At 26.3% G+C, this 15823-nt stretch overlaps 2 long non-coding RNA genes across 3 annotated transcripts in view; one reads left to right on the top strand and one right to left on the bottom strand.

Moving 5' to 3' along the window:
* Positions 1–2981, bottom strand: part of LOC126336230 (uncharacterized) — a 35831-nt gene extending 32850 nt beyond the window's left edge. Inside the window, exon 1 of the long non-coding RNA XR_007564928.1 lies at positions 2556–2981. This is a non-coding gene — a long non-coding RNA (uncharacterized LOC126336230). The remainder of the gene's footprint in view (positions 1–2555) is intronic.
* Positions 1–6428, top strand: part of LOC126336228 (uncharacterized) — a 30719-nt gene extending 24291 nt beyond the window's left edge. For both annotated transcript variants that reach the window (XR_007564926.1, XR_007564925.1), the window contains exon 2: positions 5616–6428. This is a non-coding gene — a long non-coding RNA (uncharacterized LOC126336228). The remainder of the gene's footprint in view (positions 1–5615) is intronic.
* Positions 6429–15823: the final 9395 nt, after the last annotated feature.

The raw sequence follows: 15823 nt of genomic DNA, 5'->3' as shown, positions 1-15823 counted from the left end.
CTCAATATTAAATCCTGAAACTAACTCAGATTCCCCTTCAGCAAAATCAAAAGGAGTACGATTAGTTTCAGCTAAGCAAGAAGCAAAACAAGCTAAAGCTAAAGGAAAAGAAATAATAATAAATCAACAATAAAGCTGATAGTTTATAAAATCAAACATATTAAAACTACCAATTAAAATAATTAAAGACAATAAAATTAAAGCTAAACTAACTTCATAAGAAATTGTTTGAGCAACAGAACGAAGAGAACCTAATAATGAATAATTTGAATTAGAAGATCAACCAGCAATTATAACAGTATAAACACCTAATCTAGTACAACATAAAAAAAATAAAAATCCATAAGAAAAAGAACACATATAAGTTAAATAAGGAAAAATTACTCAAACGGCTAAAGAAATCATTAAATTAAAAACAGGGGAAAAATAATAAAGTAGGTAATTAGATATAATAGGAATTGGCTGCTCCTTACAAATTAACTTAATAGCATCTCTAAATGGCTGAGGAATTCCAACAAAACCTACCTTATTTGGACCCTTTCGAATCTGAATATAACCTAAAACCTTACTCTCTAATAAAGTTAAAAAGGCAACACTAATTAAAACACAAATAACCAATAAAAGAAAATTCAAAATAAATATAAATAAATCATAAAGTATCAATACTATTTGTAGAAAAAATCTACATAAATGAATTCTAAATTCAACACATTAATCTGTCAAAATAGTAAATAAATTAATATTAATCAATATAACAAAAAATATTTTAACCATATGGTCCTTTCGTACTAATATGGATTAACAATCTTAGGATAGAAACCGACCTGGCTCACGCCGGTCTGAACTCAGATCATGTAAGAATTTAAAGGTCGAACAGACCTAATCATTGGGCTCCTGCACCCAAAATTTTTCTTAATCCAACATCGAGGTCGCAATCTGCTTTGTCGATATGAGCTCTCAAAAACAATTACGCTGTTATCCCTAAGGTAACTTAATCTTATGATCATAAATTATGGATCAAAATAACAAACATAAATAAATGATATAATAATGAAGAGTTTATCTATTCTTCATGTCACCCCAACAAAACATCATCATTAAATATAGAAAGACAAACAAAAAACTATAAAAAGTAAAATGTCAAGCTCTATAGGGTCTTCTCGTCCTAAAGAAGAATTTAAGCCTTTTGACTCAAAAGTTAAATTCAAAAATTTATTAAGAGACAGTTGATTTCTCGTCAAGCCATTCATTCCAGCCACTAATTAAGAGACTAATGATTAAGCTACCTTTGCACGGTCAAAATACCGCGGCTCTTTAAAAATACGCTCAGTGAGCAGGCCAGACCTCAAAATATAAACAAGAGGACATGTTTTTGATAAACAGGCGGAAATCAATTTTGCCTAGTTCCTTATAATAAGTTCACAAGGTAAAAATTTCATACAAATAAATATACTAATTCTATCATTATTACAATAATTTTAAAATTAAATTAATAATCTTAATAAAAAACCTAAAATATTTATAAAATCAAAATAAAAAATAATGAACTAAAACGTAATCTTAAAGATAGCTGGTTTAAAGCTTACTATTATATTTCTATAAAATAAATTATAGGTTATTAACTTCAAAGCTTATCCCTTAAAGAATAAATAAGTTAATATTTTTACTTAAAAAATTAAATAAAAACAAATAACTTTAAAAAATTAAATTTTTTCTTAAGAAACTAGATATCTTGGGAAACGATTAACATATCACTTCTATAAATAATTTAATAATAATTATGATACATTAACTATAAATTATTTATAAATCAACCCAAATCGAGACAAGTAAAATAAATACTAAAATTTTGATAAACCCTGATCCAAAAGGTACAATAAATAAAATCTACTTAAAAAAATTTAAAATAATATTTCATAAAACACTTACATTACCAATAAACTATAATTTAAAAAATCAATTCTATAAAATATACTAAGACAAAAATACAATAAAATTATTTATATTAAATAATTAAATAAACAAAAAATAAATATAATAAAATAAATAATCAAGATATCCTGATTTGCACAGAAAAATTTTCAGTGTAAATGAAACACTTTACTAATAAGTTATATCTTGAAACTCTTCCTAGATACACTTTCCAGTACATCTACTATGTTACGACTTATCTCATCTAAATTGAAGCTACTTTAAAATAAAATAGAATAATCAATAATGAGAGCGACGGGCGATGTGTACACATCTCAGAGCCAATATCAGTTAAATTAAATGAATTAAATTACTATCAAATCCACCTTCATTAACAGTATTTCACAATCAAATCCGTTATAAACAAAAATCTATTGTAACCCACCTCCTCTTAACTATACGCTGCACCTTGACCTGAAATATTTTATAATTATAAATCTTGAGAATTATAACTCTAAAAAGATTCTCTGATAACGGAGATATACAAACAAATAAATTAAGTAGAGTAAATCGTGTATTATCAATCATGGGGTAGGTTCCTCTGAATGGAATGAGATACTGCCAAATTCTTTGGGTTTAAAGACCTTAACTAATAGTACCCTGGTAAATATAATTAACATTTAAAATAATAGGGTACCTAATCCTAGTTTATTATTTAAATTTCACAGATTCATAAAAAGGGCCACAAATAAATTTTAACATTTCACCTTACAAATTTATATTTCAACCCTAATAATATAAACAACTGTTTTAACCAATAATATTCACTTGTATCAATCGTATAACCGCGGCTGCTGGCACGAATTATGCCGATACTAAATCAATTGCTAAATCCAAAATCACTTGATAATTAAATCAAATTACTGCAAAAAGAACATTTAGTCTAACAAAACTTACATATAATACAAAGAAAAAGTGAATAAACAAGCAAGAATAAAACTTTTAAAAATAAAAAATAAGAAAATTTTAAATCTATTAATTCAGGAAAAAATAAAAGATTCAAATATTTAAAGAAAAAAAAAGAAAAAAACCACAAACATTAACAAAAAAAAAAAGAAACGCCCCTATGTATGACCACAACAACTTCTCTATTATATATAATTAAAGATTAATATGGAACATGTATAGCAATAAATGTATTATATTCTTTCTTATTTAATCTTTCTTTTCACTAATAAATAAAGAAAGATTAAATAATATAATAAATATATTTTATACAATTATGTAATTTAATATAATATGTTATTAATATGAATTCTTTTTTATATTAAATTAACTTTCATATATATTAGTTAAATAATGTAATTATAGATAATTTACATAATTATATTATTATAATTAATATTATTATTTATATTAATTATAATATTTTGTATTTAAATTAATAATTTTATTTATTATATCCAATTATAATAATATTAAATATTAAATTACATATTATTATATATATTATATTATAATAACCTATTTTAAGCTAAAAACATAAGTAGCTATAATCCTAGGTAAATAATTGCATTAAAATAATCAATTGATAATGGTAAGACGAACTTATAATACTTTAATTTCAATTAAATGTAATATATTAATATAAATTATTTATTATATATATATAAAAAAAATGAGCAGGATAAATTAATCCTAATTAAACAAAATAATACATAAAAGAATTTAAAAAAAAATCTTTCGATTTATATATTAAATAAATGAAGTGCCTGATTAAAGGGTTACCTTGATAGGGTAAATAAAGTAAATAAAATTACCTTCATTAAAATTACATAAGATAGAATTAAACTACCTCCTTTAGTATCAAAAACTAACGTGCATCATACACCTTAATGTAAAAAGGTAAGCTAAACAAGCTAATGGGTTCATACCCCATTTATAGAGGTATCAATCCTCTCCTTTTTAATGACCAACAACTCTACAAAACTTCTCTTGCTATCAACATTAATGATAGGAACGATCCTGTCCATTTCATCAAATTCCTGATTTGGGGTTTGAATAGGACTTGAGATCAACTTACTTTCATTTATTCCGCTCCTAACAAGAAATAAAAATATAATAATAAATGAATCATCAATTAAATATTTTATTGTCCAAGCAATAGCATCGACAATATTATTATTTTCAATTTTGCTGATTCAAATAAAATATCCCATGGGATGGGAAACAGAATTTATCCCATCAATAATAATTAGATCTAGACTATTATTAAAGATTGGAGCTGCACCTTTCCATTTCTGATTTCCAGAAGTTATAGGAGCATCAAGATGAAATAGTTGTTTAACAATAATAACATGACAAAAAATCGCCCCAATAATGGTCTTATCTTATTGTATTCAATTAAGAACTGTTATTTGAACAATTATTATCTTAAGAATTATTATTGGGGCAATAGGAGGTTTAAATCAAACATCCTTACGACAACTTTTAGCATATTCATCAATCAGACATCTAGGTTGAATAATTAGATCATTAACAGTCAGAGAAAACATCTGAGAACTATACTTCATTATTTACTCACTATTAAGATTAATTATAGTTTTATTATTTAAGCAAATAAATTTATTTTTCATAAATCAAATTTATTCAGCCAGAAACATAAAAACCGATATTAAATTCATAATATTCTTATCTTTATTATCTTTAGGTGGACTACCACCATTCCTTGGATTCTTACCAAAATGAATTGTAATACAATCATTAATAGAAAACAATATAACAACTATTATAACTATTATAGTTGTATTAACTACAATTACACTCTACTACTATATACGTATTAGATTCTCAGCTCTAATTATATCATACACAGAAAATTCGTGATCTATAAAGATAAAGTCCCAAAAATCAAGAATCATTCTTCCTATAACAGTAATAATTTCAACAATAGGATTGATTTCAACATCAACCTTAATTTCATTATACTAAGGACTTAAGTTAATCAAACTAATAACCTTCAAAGTTATAATTAAAAGAATAATCTTTTAGGCCTTAGTAAAATTTTACACCTCTAGAATTGTAGTCTAGAATCATAATTGAATATAAGACCTAAATATGATAAGAGAGAAAACATCTCATAAGTAGATTTACAGTCTACCACCTAAAATTCAGCCATCTTACCGCAAAAATGATTATTCTCAACAAACCATAAGGACATTGGTACTTTATACTTCATATTTGGAGCATGAGCAGGAATAGTAGGAACATCAATAAGAATACTTATTCGTGCTGGACTTGGCCAACCCTTCTTCTTACATCTTCTATAGTAGGTAATGGTGTTGGTACAGGATGAACAGTTTACCCTCCTCTAGCAGGAGCTATTGCACACGGGGGTGCATCTGTAGATCTAGCTATTTTTTCACTGCACTTAGCAGGTGTATCATCTATTCTTGGTGCAGTGAATTTCATTACAACAGCAATTAATATACGATCAGAAAGTATAACTTTAGATCAAACACCTTTATTTGTATGATCTGTAGCTATTACAGCATTACTTCTCCTTCTTTCACTTCCAGTTTTAGCAGGAGCTATTACTATATTATTAACAGATCGAAATTTAAATACATCATTCTTTGACCCTGCAGGAGGGGGTGACGCAATTCTATATCAACATCTATTTTGATTCTTTGGACACCCAGAAGGTTATATTTTAATTCTACCGGGGTTCGGAATTATTTCACATATTGTATGTCAAGAAAGAGGAAAAATTGAATCATTTGGAACATTAGGTATAATTTATGCTATACTATCAATTGGACTAATAGGATTTATTGTATGAGCACATCATATATTTACAGTAGGAATGGATGTTGACACACGAGCATATTTTACATCAGCAACAATAATTATTGCTGTACCTACAGGAATTAAGGTATTTAGATGATTAGCTACATTATATGGAACTAAATTCAAGTTCAATCCACCATTATTATGAGCTCTAGGATTTATTTTCCTATTTACAATTGGTGGATTAACAGGATTAGTATTAGCAAATTCATCACTTGATATTGTATTACAAGATACATATTATGTAGTAGCCCACTTTCATTATGTATTATCTATAGGAGCAGTATTTGCAATTATAGGAGGTGTCATTCAATGATATCCACTATTTACAGGATTAACTATAAATAATACATGATTAAAAATCCAATTTACAATTATATTCATTGGAGTAAATTTAACATTCTTTCCTCAACACTTCCTAGGATTAGCAGGAATACCTCGACGATACTCTGACTACCCAGACGCATATACATCATGAAACGTAGTATCAAGAATTGGGTCTACAATTTCTATTGTAGGAATCATTATATTCATTGTAATTATATGAGAAAGAATGATTACAAACCGAGCAATTATATTTAGAGCTAACATAAGAAGATCAACAGAATGACTACAAAATAACCCTCCTGCAGAACATAGTTACTCAGAATTACCATTAATCTCTAGATTCTAATATGGCAGATTAGTGCAGTAGATTTAAGCTCTACAAATTAAGGTTTGACCTTTTATTAGAAAATTTTTATTAATGGCAACATGATCAAATTTATCTCTTCAAGATGGAGCTTCACCATTAATGGAGCAATTATCATTCTTTCATGATCATACTATGGTCGTATTATTATTAATTACAGTAATTGTAGGTTATGCCCTAAGTTATATATTATTTATTGCCTATACTAACCGTAATATACTTCATGGACATTTAATTGAAACAATCTGAACAGCTTTACCAGCAATTACATTAATTTTTATTGCCCTTCCATCATTACGACTATTATATTTACTTGATGATTCAGTAGATGCAATAATTACAATTAAAACCATTGGACGACAATGATATTGAAGATATGAATATTCAGACTTCATAGACGTAGAATTTGACACTTATATAACACCAGAACAAGACCTAGAAAATGATGGATTCCGACTACTAGATGTAGATAACCGAACAATCCTACCAATAAATACAGAAGTACGAGTATTAACAAGAGCATCAGATGTTCTACACTCATGAGCAGTTCCTGCATTAGGGGTTAAAATTGATGCAACGCCAGGTCGGTTAAATCAAGGAACATTCACAATAAATCGACCTGGATTATTCTTTGGACAATGCTCAGAAATCTGTGGAGCAAACCACAGATTTATACCAATTGTAATTGAAAGAACTTCAGTAAATTTATTTATTAAGTGATTATCTAAGGTAATTTAAGGAGTTAGTTAAAATAAATAACATTAGAGTGTCAATCTAAAGTAGCTAAAAAAATTAGTACACCTTCAAATTCATCAGATGACTGAAAGTAAGTAATGGTCTCTTAAACCAAATAATAGTAAATTAACGACTACTTCTGATGGGGAAATTATATCCAAATCCCTCAAATATCCCCTCTTATATGATTCTCACTATTCATTATATTTTCAGCTACATTAATCTTGTTTAATCAAATAAACTTCTTCTCATTTAAACCTAACCTTATTAAAAGAGCAGAAAAAGGAACAATTGAAATAAAAAACTTAAATTGAAAATGATAACAAATCTATTCTCAACATTTGACCCATCAACTAACATCTTTAATTTATCATTAAATTGAACTAGAACATTTCTAGGACTATTATTAATCCCATCACTATTTTGACTTACACCATCACGAATTAACATTATCTGAAATAAACTAAATTTAACCTTACATAATGAATTTAAAACACTTCTTGGACCAAAATCATTTAATGGAACAACATTCATTTTCATCTCAATTTTTATTATAATATTATTTAACAATTTCATAGGATTATTCCCTTATATTTTTACTAGAACAAGACATTTAGCATTAACATTTGCAATTGCCCTACCTATATGGCTAAGATTTATATTATTTGGATGAATTAACCATACTAATCATATATTTACACACCTTGTACCACAAGGTACACCGCCTGCATTAATATCATTTATAGTACTAATTGAAACAATTAGTAATGTTATTCGACCAGGTACATTAGCAGTACGGTTGGCAGCAAATATAATTGCAGGACACTTATTATTAACCTTATTAGGAAACACAGGACCATCTATAGCAATAAACTTAATCTCATTACTAATTATTGGACAAATACTTCTATTAATTCTAGAATCAGCAGTAGCAATAATTCAAGCCTATGTTTTCTCAATTCTAAGAACTCTATATTCTAGAGAAGTATATTAAACCTATGTTAACAACTCACTCAAACCACCCATTCCACTTAGTAGACTATAGACCTTGACCATTAACAGGAGCAATTGGAGCAATAGTCCTAGTATCAGGACTAGCAAAATGATTCCACCTATTTAATATTAACTTATTCATAATTGGATTTGGAATTACCCTACTAACTATAATTCAATGATGACGAGATGTAGTACGAGAAGGAACATATCAAGGATTACATACAGGATTTGTATCAATTGTATTACGATGAGGAATAATTTTATTTATTGCATCAGAGGTATTATTTTTCGTTTCTTTCTTTTGAGCATTCTTTAGAAGAAGATTAGCACCAACAATTGAACTAGGAATACTATGACCTCCAATAGGAATTCAACCCTTTAACCCTATACAAATTCCATTACTTAATACAGCTATTCTTTTAGCATCAGGAGTAACAGTAACATGAGCACATCATAGTTTAATGGAATCTAATCATACTCAAGCACTACAAGGATTATTCTTCACAGTGTTATTAGGACTATACTTTACAATACTTCAAGCATATGAATATTGAGAAGCACCTTTTACCATTGCAGATGCAGTTTATGGATCAACATTCTTTGTTGCAACAGGATTCCATGGTTTACACGTAATAATTGGAACAATCTTTTTATCAACATGTCTACTTCGACACTCAATAAATCAATTTTCACCAAGACATCACTTTGGATTTGAAGCAGCAGCATGATACTGACACTTCGTAGATGTAGTATGATTATTCTTATATATCTCTATTAATTGATGAGGTAGATAATTGTTTTTCTAGTATAAATAGTACATTTGACTTCCAATCAGAAAGCTTGATATAAATCAAGAAAAACAATTCTAATTCTATCAACAAGAGTTTTCATTAGATTTATTATTCCAATAATTGTTATAATCCTGGCAACAACACTATCAAAAAAATTAATTAATGATCGAGAAAAAAGATCACCATTTGAATGTGGGTTTGATCCAAAAAGATCAGCACGAATACCATTCTCAATACGATTCTTCCTAATCGCAGTAATCTTTTTAATTTTTGATGTAGAAATTGCACTAATTCTACCAATTGTAATTATTTTTAAAACTTCAGACATTATAATCTGAACAGTATCAACAATATTTTTTATTCTAGTTCTATTAGGAGGACTATACCATGAATGAAACCAAGGAGCATTACAATGAGCAGAATAAAGGGTTGTAGTTAAATATAACATTTGGGTTGCATTCAAAAAGTATTGATATTATCAATCAACCTTAAATAGAATAAGAAGCGAAATATTGCAGTCAGTTTCGACCTGGAAGATTGGTATGTACTACCCTTATTCTTATTAATTGAAGCCAAAAAGAGACGTATTACTGTTAATAATATAATTGAACTATAATAGTTCCAATTAAGGAAATGTAAAGCCAATATGAAAGCTGCTAACTTTTTATATTAGCGGTTAAACTCCGTTAACATTTCTAAAATTTATATAGTTTAAATAAAACATTAAATTTTCACTGTAAAAATAATATATCTATATTTATAAATACTTAAAAGTAAAAATACTTCCTTAACATCTTCAGTGTCACGCTCTAATTATAAGCTATTTAAGTAAACGAAAAACAATATTACCAAAATAAATATTCAAAAAATAAAAGTTAAAAGATAAATCTTGAAATTAGAATCATATCAACCTTGAATATAACCAATTAAATAAATAAATAATCTATATAAACCTTGACCACCAAGTAATTCACCTCAACCATAATCAAATGACTTAGATGAATAATAACCTATTTTTAAAGGAATATATCTAATAAACTTAGTTGAAAGAAAAGGTATAAATCATATAGAACCAGCAAATCTAACAAAAGAAAGTATACTTAAAGAAAATAAATTATGAGAAAAATCAAAATTAGAAATAAGATAACCTAAATAAGCACCTAAAATAACAACTGTAATAGTTAAAAACTTTAAATAATAAGGTAAAGCAATCACATGAGGAATAGGAAAAATTAATCAAGATAAAAGACTACCAAGAAAAACAGCAACAAACAATAGACCAATTATTCCAAATGAAATATAATAACCCTTATCATCAAAAGAAAATCTAGAATAAAAGTTATTATCACCAGATATTGAATAATAAAACAAACGAAAAGAATAAGAAGCAGTTAAACCAGTAGAAAAAAAAATAAAGAAAAAAAATAAACAATTAATTCATCTTAAACAAACCATCTCAAGAATTAAATCCTTTGAATAAAATGCCGCTAAAAAAGGTATTCCACACAAAGATAAACTAGAAACATTAAAACAAACTGAAGTTAAAGGTATGAAATTAACAATTGATCCTATAAAACGAACATCCTGAGAATCCTTCAAATTATGAATTATTGAACCTGCACATATAAATAATAATGCCTTAAATAAAGCATGAGCCAATAAATGAAAAAATGCAAGCTTTGGATAACCTATAGCCAAAATTCTTATTATTAAACCAAGTTGTCTTAAAGTAGAAAGAGCAATAATCTTCTTTAAATGAAACTCAAAATTAGCGCCCAATCCAGCCATAAATATAGTTATACAACCAATTAAAAGTAAAAATCAACCACAATTATAAGTATCCAATATTGGTCTAAAACGAATTAATAAATAAACACCAGCAGTAACAAGAGTAGAAGAATGAACTAAAGCAGAAACAGGAGTAGGAGCTGCTATAGCAGCAGGAAGTCATGAAGAGAAAGGAATCTGAGCTCTCTTAGTTATAGCTGCTAAAACAATTAATATAGTAATGAGCTTTATTTCAAAAGAATTAGAAATAAAATCATAATAATAAATATAATTTCAACCACCAAAATTTAACATTCATGCAATAGAAATTAAAATAGCAACATCGCCAATACGATTAGAAAGTGCAGTTAATATACCAGCACTATAAGATTTTACATTTTGATAATAAATAACTAAACAATAAGAAACTAAACCTAAACCATCTCAACCTAATAAAATTCTAATTAAATTAGGACTAATAATTAAAAAACCTATAGAAAGAATAAATATTAAAACAATAATAATAAAACGATTTATATTCTTTTCACCAGATATATAATCCTCTCTATAATAAATAACCAAAGAAGAAATATATATAACAAAAGATATAAAAATAAGAGATATTCAATCCAAAATTAAAGTTATAACAACTATAGAACCATTTAAATTGAAAAGCTCTCACTCAACAAAAACTCTATAATCAATTATTAAATAATAAATACCTAAAATAAAAATTATAGTTCTCGAAATAAACAAAGAAAAAAAACTCAAAGAACAAATAGAAAATAAATTCACGGCCTAAGATGAAAAACTTCATATCGTTGATTCCACAAAACAATATTTTTAATTAAAATACTTAAGCAAACTAAACAAAGAAATATTCACCCTTTAAACAGAGAATATTTAAAGGCAATCAATGTAAAAGTAAAAGATGATATTCACGAAAATAACCAAGAGAACAAGTATAAACACCAGAATAATAATTCCCATGCTGAGAATAAGAATGTATATACAAAGTATAAACAGCTCTAAAAAAAGATAAAAAAATCAAAGCAAAGAATCTAAAAGAAGAGCAAGATATAATTCTATTTAATAATCTAATTTCACCTACCAAATTTAAAGAAGGAGGAGCAGCCATATTTGATGATCTTAAAAGAAATCATCATAAAGCCATTCTTGGTATCAAATTAATTATACCCTTGTTAATTAATAATCTTCGTCTACCTAAACGTTCATAAATAATATTAGATAAACAAAATAAACCAGAAGAACATAAACCATGACCAACCATTAGAGAAAGAGAACCTACACAACCTCATCAATTCATAGTCATCAATCCACCAATAACCATTCTTATATGAGCAACAGAAGAATATGCAATTAAAGACTTTAAATCAACCTGACGAAAACAAATAAATCTTACAATAACACCCCCAGATAAACCTAAAGACAATCAAAAATAATTAAACTTTAAACCCAAATAAGAAATAACCTTTATAACACGAAAAATACCATAACCACCTAACTTTAATAAAACACCAGCAAGAATTATTCTACCTGAAATAGGGGCCTCTACATGAGCCTTAGGAAGTCATAAATGAACCAAAAACATAGGTATCTTAACTAAAAAAGCCAAAATTATAAATACATAAAACATAAAATAATAAGAACCAAAATCAACCAATAAAGGAAAATATAAAGTATTAGAAAAATCAAAAAACCTTAAATAACACTAATAATAAAGGTAATCTAGCAACCAAAGTATAAAAAATTAAGTAAACACCAGCCTGCAAACGCTCAGGTTGATAACCCCAACCCAAAATTAAAAGTAAAGTAGGAACTAATCTAGCCTCAAAAAAAATATAAAAAGAAAGAAGGCTTAATCTAGCAAATGAACAATAAAGCATAATTATTAAAATCAAAACCATAAAAACAAAAAAATTAGAATGATATGAACTTAAATAAACTGAACCTCTAGCAGTGATTATTAAAGAACAAATCCAAAAACTAAGTAAAATTAAACTAAACGATAAATAATCAATACCAAAATAATATCTAATTATATTCAAATCAGCATATGAATAAACACAAATTATAAAAACAAAACCCGACAGAAACATTAAAGAATGAACCGCGGCTGCTGGCACGAATTATGCCGATACTAAATCAATTGCTAAATCCAAAATCACTTGATAATTAAATCAAATTACTGCAAAAAGAACATTTAGTCTAACAAAACTTACATATAATACAAAGAAAAAGTGAATAAACAAGCAAGAATAAAACTTTTAAAAATAAAAAATAAGAAAATTTTAAATCTATTAATTCAGGAAAAAATAAAAGATTCAAATATTTAAAGAAAAAAAAAGAAAAAAACCACAAACATTAACAAAAAAAAGAAACGCCCCTATGTATGACCACAACAACATCTCTATTATATATAATTAAAGATTAATACAGTTATAATAGTTGTTATATTGTTTTCTATTAATGATTGTATTACAATTCATTTTGGTAAGAATCCAAGGAATGGTGGTAGTCCACCTAAAGATAATAAAGATAAGAATATTATGAATTTAATTTCGGTTTTTATATTTCTGGCTGAATAAATTTGATTTATGAAAAATAAATTTATTTGCTTAAATAATAAAACTATAATTAATCTTAATAGTGAGTAAATAATGAAGTATAGTTCTCAGATGTTTTCTCTGACTGTTAATGATCTAATTATTCAACCTAGATGTCTGATTGATGAATATGCTAAAAGTTGTCGTAAGGATGTTTGAAATAAACCTCCTATTGCCCCAATAATAATTCTTAAGGTAATAATTGTTCAAATAAAAGTTCTTAATTGAATACAATAAGATAAGACCATTATTGGGGCGATTTTTTGTCATGTTATTAATGTTAAACAATTATTTCATCTTGATGCTCCTATAACTTCTGGAAATCAGAAATGGAAAGGTGCAGCTCCAATCTTTAATAACAGTCTAGATCTAATTATTATTGATGGGATAAATTCTGTTTCCCATCCCATGGGATATTTTATTTGAATCAGCAAAATTGAAAATAATAATATTGTCGATGCTATTGCTTGGACAATAAAATATTTAATTGATGATTCATTTATTATTATATTTTTATTTCTTGTTAGGAGCGGAATAAATGAAAGTAAGTTGATCTCAAGTCCTATTCAAACCCCAAATCAGGAATTTGATGAAATGGACAGGATCGTTCCTATCATTAATGTTGATAGCAAGAGAAGTTTTGTAGAGTTGTTGGTCATTAAAAAGGAGAGGATTGATACCTCTATAAATGGGGTATGAACCCATTAGCTTGTTTAGCTTACCTTTTTACATTAAGGTGTATGATGCACGTTAGTTTTTGATACTAAAGGAGGTAGTTTAATTCTATCTTATGTAATTTTAATGAAGGTAATTTTATTTACTTTATTTACCCTATCAAGGTAACCCTTTAATCAGGCACTTCATTTATTTAATATATAAATCGAAAGTTTTTTTTTGAAATTCTTTTATGTATTATTTTGTTTAATTAGGATTAACTTATCGTGCTAGTTTTATTTTTTATATATATATATATAATAAATAATTTATATTAATATATTACATTTAATTGAAATTAAAGTATTATAAGATCATCTTACCATTATCAATTGATTATTTTAATGCAATTATTTACCTAGGATTATAGCTACTTATGTTTTTAGCTTAAAATAGGTTATTATAATATAATATATATAATAATATGTAATTTAATATTTAATATTATTATAATTGGATATAATAAATAAAATTATTAATTTAAATATAAAATATTATAATTAATATAAATAATTATATTAATTATAATAATATAATTATGTAAATTATCTATAATTAGATTATTTAACTAATATATATGAAAGTTAACTTAATATAAAAAAGAATTCATATTAATAACATATTATATTAAATTACATAATTGTATAAAATATATTTATTATATTATTTAATCTTTCTTTATTTATTAGTGAAAAGAAAGATTAAATAAGAAAGAATATAATACATTTATTGCTATACATGTTCCATATTAATCTTTAATTATATATAATAGAGAAGTTGTTGTGGTCATACATAGGGGCGTTTCTTTTTTTTGTTAACGTTTGTGGTTTTTTTCTTTTTTTTTCTTTAAATATTTGAATCTTTTATTTTTTCCTGAATTAATAGATTTAAAATTTTCTTATTTTTTATTTTTAAAAGTTTTATTCTTGCTTGTTTATTCACTTTTTCTTTGTATTATATGTAAGTTTTGTTAGACTAAATGTTCTTTTTGCAGTAATTTGATTTAATTATCAAGTGATTTTGGATTTAGCAATTGATTTAGTATCGGCATAATTCGTGCCAGCAGCCGCGGTTATACGATTGATACAAGTGAATATTATTGGTTAAAACAGTTGTTTATATTATAAGGGTTGAAATATAAATTTGTAAGGTGAAATGTTAAAATTTATTTGTGGCCCTTTTTATGAATCTGTGAAATTTAAATAATAAATTAGGATTAGATACCCTATTATTTTAAATGTTAATTATATTTACCAGGGTACTATTAGTTAAGGTCTTTAAACCCAAAGAATTTGGCGGAATCTCATTCCATTCAGAGGAAACTACCCCATGATTGATAATACACGATTTACTCTACTTAATTTATTTGTTTGTATATCTCCGTTATCAGAGAATCTTTTTAGAGTTATAATTCTCAAGATTTATAATTATAAAATATTTCAGGTCAAGGTGCAGCTTATAGTTAAGAGGAGGTGGGTTACAATAGATTTTTGTTTATAACGGATTTGATAGTGAAATACTGTTAATGAAGGTGGATTTGATAGTAATTTAATTTTTTTAATTTAACTGATATTGGCTCTGAGATGTGTACACATCGCCCGTCGCTCTCATTATTGATTATTCTATTTTATTTTAAAGTAGCTTCAATTTAGATGAGATAAGTCGTAACATAGTAGATGTACTGGAAAGTGTATCTAGGAAGAGTTTCAAGATATAACTTATTATTAAAGTGTTTCATTTAC

The sequence above is a fragment of the Schistocerca gregaria genome, chromosome 2 (assembly GCF_023897955.1).
Source record: "Schistocerca gregaria isolate iqSchGreg1 chromosome 2, iqSchGreg1.2, whole genome shotgun sequence".
Lineage (NCBI taxonomy): Eukaryota > Metazoa > Arthropoda > Insecta > Orthoptera > Acrididae > Schistocerca > Schistocerca gregaria.
The sequence above is the reverse complement of the archived record's forward strand: the minus strand, read 5'-3'. Positions and strand labels throughout refer to the sequence as shown.